Source organism: Panthera pardus, unplaced genomic scaffold (assembly GCF_024362965.1).
Source record: "Panthera pardus isolate Hobbes unplaced genomic scaffold, ASM2436296v1 HiC_scaffold_27, whole genome shotgun sequence".
NCBI lineage: Eukaryota > Metazoa > Chordata > Mammalia > Carnivora > Felidae > Panthera > Panthera pardus.
The window spans coordinates 87,297,589-87,302,919 of record NW_026526843.1 but is presented as its reverse complement, the minus strand read 5'-3'; the positions used below and the strand labels follow the sequence as shown (position 1 = coordinate 87,302,919).

General features: G+C 41.3%; 1 pseudogene; it reads left to right on the top strand.

The window, feature by feature from the left end:
• The first annotated feature begins 780 nt into the window (after positions 1 to 780).
• On the top strand, positions 781 to 4,896 carry LOC109248114 (60S ribosomal protein L28-like; annotated as a pseudogene).
• The last annotated feature ends 435 nt before the right edge of the window (positions 4,897 to 5,331 follow it).

Sequence of the window (5,331 nt, the reverse complement as noted above, 5' to 3'; positions counted from 1 at the left end):
AACATTTTCATATGCTCATTTTCCATTTATATACCTTTTTTGTTAAACTGACTACTCCATCCTTTACCTTTTAGTCTATTTGAGATTTCAACTCTTTTTTTCTCATGTCAAAATGTTTACCCCTTGTCAATATTTATCTTTGACGACAAAAAGAGCAAAAACAAGAAATAAGGGGCACAATTGAATTTTTTCAGTTTGGGATTTCTGAAGGACTGGATCAGAGATATTTTTCAGAGTTATTTCTAAGGTAAACTGTATTCTCTTCTTGAAAATACACAATGATTATCATTAACATCACCTAGAACTGCATGAATAAGTTATCAACAGAAAAAAGAATGCCTTCGAGTAGATATCAAAACTTTATTATTTAAAACGCTTGCCTAGAAAATAAAGAGTTTCCGCATGAAATGAGACTGGCGTGGCCCAGTTTCATGGAGGAACAGAATCATGCAATACGTCTTGAAAGACAAGAAGGAAGAAAAATCCTGATATCAAAGTCAGAACACTTGCCCCTCAATCCACATCAGACTTTCCACCACCCAGTTTCTATGACAGACGGTTGTGGTAAGGGACAAATGACATAGTGTACTGTTGCAGAAACTTGGGTGAGCCACGCATTACTTCACACTCAGCCTCCACTCCGTCTTCCGAGCACACCTCCTGGGGAGGCTCCCCTCACTTCCCCGGTCTCTCTTCCACTAGGGGTGCCCGTACGATATAACTGGTTATAAACAAAGAGCTTAACAGGGGCCCTCCTTTCTCCTTCCTGTTAAGAGATAGATGCACTTCCCGATTCGGGCTGCCATAGGGAAGGGAGCTGTCGCCACATCCACCCACCTCCAACGGATGGTCCCGAGGAACAGTTCCAGCTTCCTGATCGAGACGAACAAGCAGACGTTCAGCACCGACCCCAGTAACCTGAAGGCTCCCAACTCCTTTAACGACAACAGGCTGATTCACCTCTACACTGTGGGCAAGAAGCCTGGGGCTGATGGCAGACGCATAGTGGTGGCCGTGAAGCGGAGATCCCTCCAGGGAAAACCCACTAGCCCCGTGGACCACCACGAACAAGAACGCCTCGGCCACCCTCGGAAGCATCAGGCACAGGATCCACAAGAACAAGGACCACCCAGATCCGTAAGTGGCTGCCATTCGCACAGTCAGCTCCATCCCTCGCAGCAAGAAGCCTGTGACGGTGAAGAGGAAGAGGCCCGCCCCACCAAGAGCTCCTGAGCACCTGCCCCCCACCTTCAAAGCAATAGAGATGTCAACCACCCCAGAGAGAGAGAGAGAGAGAGACAAATGGGGCATCCATCTTGAAACCAAGAGGCAAAACCCCAAAACGCTAGGTTTGACAGAGTAGAAAGGCCTTTTTTATTTTTTTTTAAGCTGTGTTCCTGAGATATCGTCCAACCCTAGCCTGGCCAACTCTGGAATGTCTCCCACTATCCCTTTGGTTACATGAAAATCTATACAGTTCTCTGTCATCTGTTGTGATCTGCACAGGCCATCATACCCTGACTGTTGAGAAACATTGAAACGAGATGTTCACCTACCCCAAATTCTAAACCTTTACTTTTTATGCACTTCAGGACCCCAGGAGAAGGAATTTAAATTAGGTTCTCAATTGGGATTCATGTAACTTGACAGACACTCTGGAGCACCTCCAAAGGAAAGCAAAAGGAAAAAAAAAACACAGTGGAATCTCTACAAGAAAGTATATAAAAATGTAAGGGGTGCCTGGGTGGCTCACTCAGTTAATCGTCCCTCTCAGCCTGGGTGATGAACTCACGGTTTGTCAGTTCAAGCCCCACGTTGAGCTCTGTGTGGGCAGCTCGGAGCCTGGACCCTGCTTCAAATTCTGTGTCTCCCTCTCTCTCTGCCCCTCCCCCACTCGCACTGTGTGTCTCTCTCTCAAAAATAAATAAACATTCAAAAAAATTTAAAAAAAAAAGAAAGTATATAAGAATGTTCCACAAAGGCATGAGTGAAGCTGACATCATTGTTGGGAACCAGATGTGAGAATTAGTAGAATTTCTGGATAGAAAGTGAGGTTGTACAGCCCTATGAGAATTTTAAAAGTCAGACAGCTGTGATATAAAGAAGAAAACAGTATTCTCAGAGATCAAACAGCTCTGCTGAGGCAACCCTCTGAAAGAGGATGCGAGAAAAAAAGGGAAGGATCTTTATACATGTTGGAGAGAAAGAAGATTTTGATTTTTACAAAATACAAGCTCAGTCACCATTTATTTAATTAAACCATGAAACATCTAAAAGTAAGATTTATTTTTTTGTTGTTTCAAATTTTTATTTAAATTTTAGTTAACATATATAGCAATATTGGTTTCGGGAATAGAAATTAGTGATTCAAGATGTTGATTTTAAAATGTTTTTAATGTTTACTTATTTTTGAGAGAGAGAGAGACAGAGACACAGTGTCAGATGGAGAGGGGCGGAGAGAGAGGGGCAGAGAGAGAGAGGCACAGAATCATCCAGGCTCTGAGCTGTCGGCTCTGGGCCATCTGAGCCCAGTGCGGGGCTCGAACTCAAGCAGTGACCTCATGACCTGAGCCGAAGTCAGACCCTTAACGGACTAAGCCACCCAGGCGCCCCGAAGATGTTGATTTTTCAGTAAAACTTCTAGTTTCAGCTCTGACATAAAAAGCTCAGAAGTCATCACTTCAGTCCTTACAACAAGAAACAAACTGAGCACGCTGAAAAGCAATGACTTTTCCTGGAAGGGCAAAACCACACAAGAAATCTACTTGAAACATTCGGACTGTGATACTTTGAAGATAATGAAAGAAAAATGCACTATACTAACACTAATCAAAGAAAGCCAGAATATCTATGTTGTTCATCCGAGACAAAGTAGACTTCAGAGAGAGGAAATTTGTCAGGCATAAAAAGAGGAAGACATAATACCAAAGGAGTCAATGAGGCACCTGGGTGGCTCAGTCAGTTAGGCGTCTGATTTCAGCTCAGGTCACAATCTCACGGTTCATGGGTTCAAACCCCACATCGGGCTCGCTATTATCAGCACAGAGCCCACGTAGGATCTTCTGCCCTCCCCTCATGCTGTGCCTCCCCAGCTCGTGCTCTCTCTCTCTCTCACTCTCTCAAAAATGAATAAACATGAATAAATAATAACAATTTTCTAAAAACGCATAAAATCCTAAATATGATTGAACAACAGAGCACCAAACTGTAGGAGACCAACACTGATTAAAGTAACAGGAGAAACAGACAAATACAGTATTACAGTTGGAGACTTCAACACCTCTGTCACTACTTGATAGGTCAAGGAGGTAAGAAATCAACAGGATACAGTTGACTTGAACAGCAACAGCTATCAACTTGATCTAATTGACGTTAATAGAATACTCTTTTCAACATCAGTGGAATATACATTCTTATTAAGCTTGCAAGGAACATTCCCCAAGATAAATCACATTCTGGGCCATAAGCTATACCATAACAAATTTTTAAAAAATAGAAATCATACAAAATATGTTCACAGACCACAATGAAATTTAAAAGAGAAATCAACAAATGATACCTGGAAAATTCCCAAATATTTGGATATTATGCAACACTTTTGTAATAATAGATGGGTAATGGAAAAAGCTCAAGAACGTAATAACAAAATATGTTGAATTAAGCGAAAATAAAAGGGCAATTTCTTGGGTTGCTTGGGTGGCTCAGTCAGTAGAGCATCTGACTCTTGATTTTGGCTTAGGTCATGATACTACGGTCATCGGATTGAGCCCCACATCGGGCTCCACAGTGAGCAGGGAGCCTGCTTAAGGTTGACTCTCTCTCCCTCTGCCCCTCTCCCCTAGTTGCAATCTCTCACTCTCTGAAAGAAAGAAAAAAAGACGGGTACTTGGGTGGGTCAGTCTGTTGAGCGTCGGACTTTGGCTGAGGTCATGATCTCACGGTTCCTGGGTTCGAGTCCTACGTTGGGCTCTGTGCTGACAGCTCAGAGCCTGAAGCCTGCTTCCGATTCTGTCTCTCCCTCTCTCAAAAATAAATCAACATTAAAAATTTTTTTTTCTTAAAGAAAAGATAACTTCTCAAAATTTGTGAGATGCAGTGAAATCAGAGTTTAGAGGGAAATTTAGAACATTAAACACACATTAGAAAAGAAGAAAGATCTAAAAGCAGTAAATTTAGCTTAAACCTTAGGAAATGAGAGAAACAAGAGCAATTTCAGCCTAAAGCAGGTGGTAGGGAAAAAATAAAATCAAGAGTAGGAAACTGTGAAAATGAAAATAGGAAACCAAGAGACAAAATCTGCAAAACCAAAAGATCAATAAAATTAATAAACCCATAGAGAGGTTAACCAACGCAAAAAGACTGAAGACCCAAATTACCAATATCAAAAATGAAAAATGGTTCCTCACTACTAATCACATGAACATTAAAATGATAATAGAAAACTGAAAACAAAAAAAAAAAAAAAAAAAAGAAAACTGAAAACATCTATGCCCACAACTTTGATAATTAGATGAAACAGACTAATTCCTTGAAAGACACAAACTGCCAAAACTCACAGAGGAGAAACAGTTAACTTGAACAGCCTTATATCTACTAATGAAATTGAAATAATAATTAATTTCCAAGGAAGAAAGCACCAGAAACCCAGATGATTTCAATTGGGCAAATTCACCAAATACTTACAGACAAAATGATAGCAAGTTTTTACAATTTCTTCCAGAAAATAGAAACAGGAAGAACACTTCCTTGCTCATTCTAAAAAAACATCGTGCTTCACCTATTTGACCCTCATATCCATTCGCCCAAGTCCACAGATAGCATTAACGTGTTTACTGTCTGTATACTTTTGCCTTTTCCAGAATTTATGACGCCATAATGGTGAAAATAATGCGTTAAACATTTGTCAAGGGGCGCCTGGGTGGCTCAGTCAGTTGAGCGTCTGACTTCGGCTCAGGTCATCATCTCACGGCTCGTGAGTTCGAGCCCCGCGTCGGGCTCTGTGCTGACAGCTCAGAGCCGGGAACCTGCTTCAGATTCTATGTCTCCCTCTCTCTCTACCCCTCCCCTGCTCATGCTCTGTCTCTCTCTGTCTCAAAAATAAATAAACATTAAAAAAAATGTTCAAAACCCATAGGGCTAACCAGCACAAACTAAGCCTCATGTGTGCAAATTAAAAAAATAAAATTTGGGAAGCCACGAGATCCTAGGATGGAATGCAGAATGTGACCAACAAATCTAAATGTATTACAAAGGATTGGAACAGCCTCAAGGAAGGTAATGGATGAAAAGGTGCTGATGTAAGTCAACTTGAAAATGAGTGGAGTTCATAAG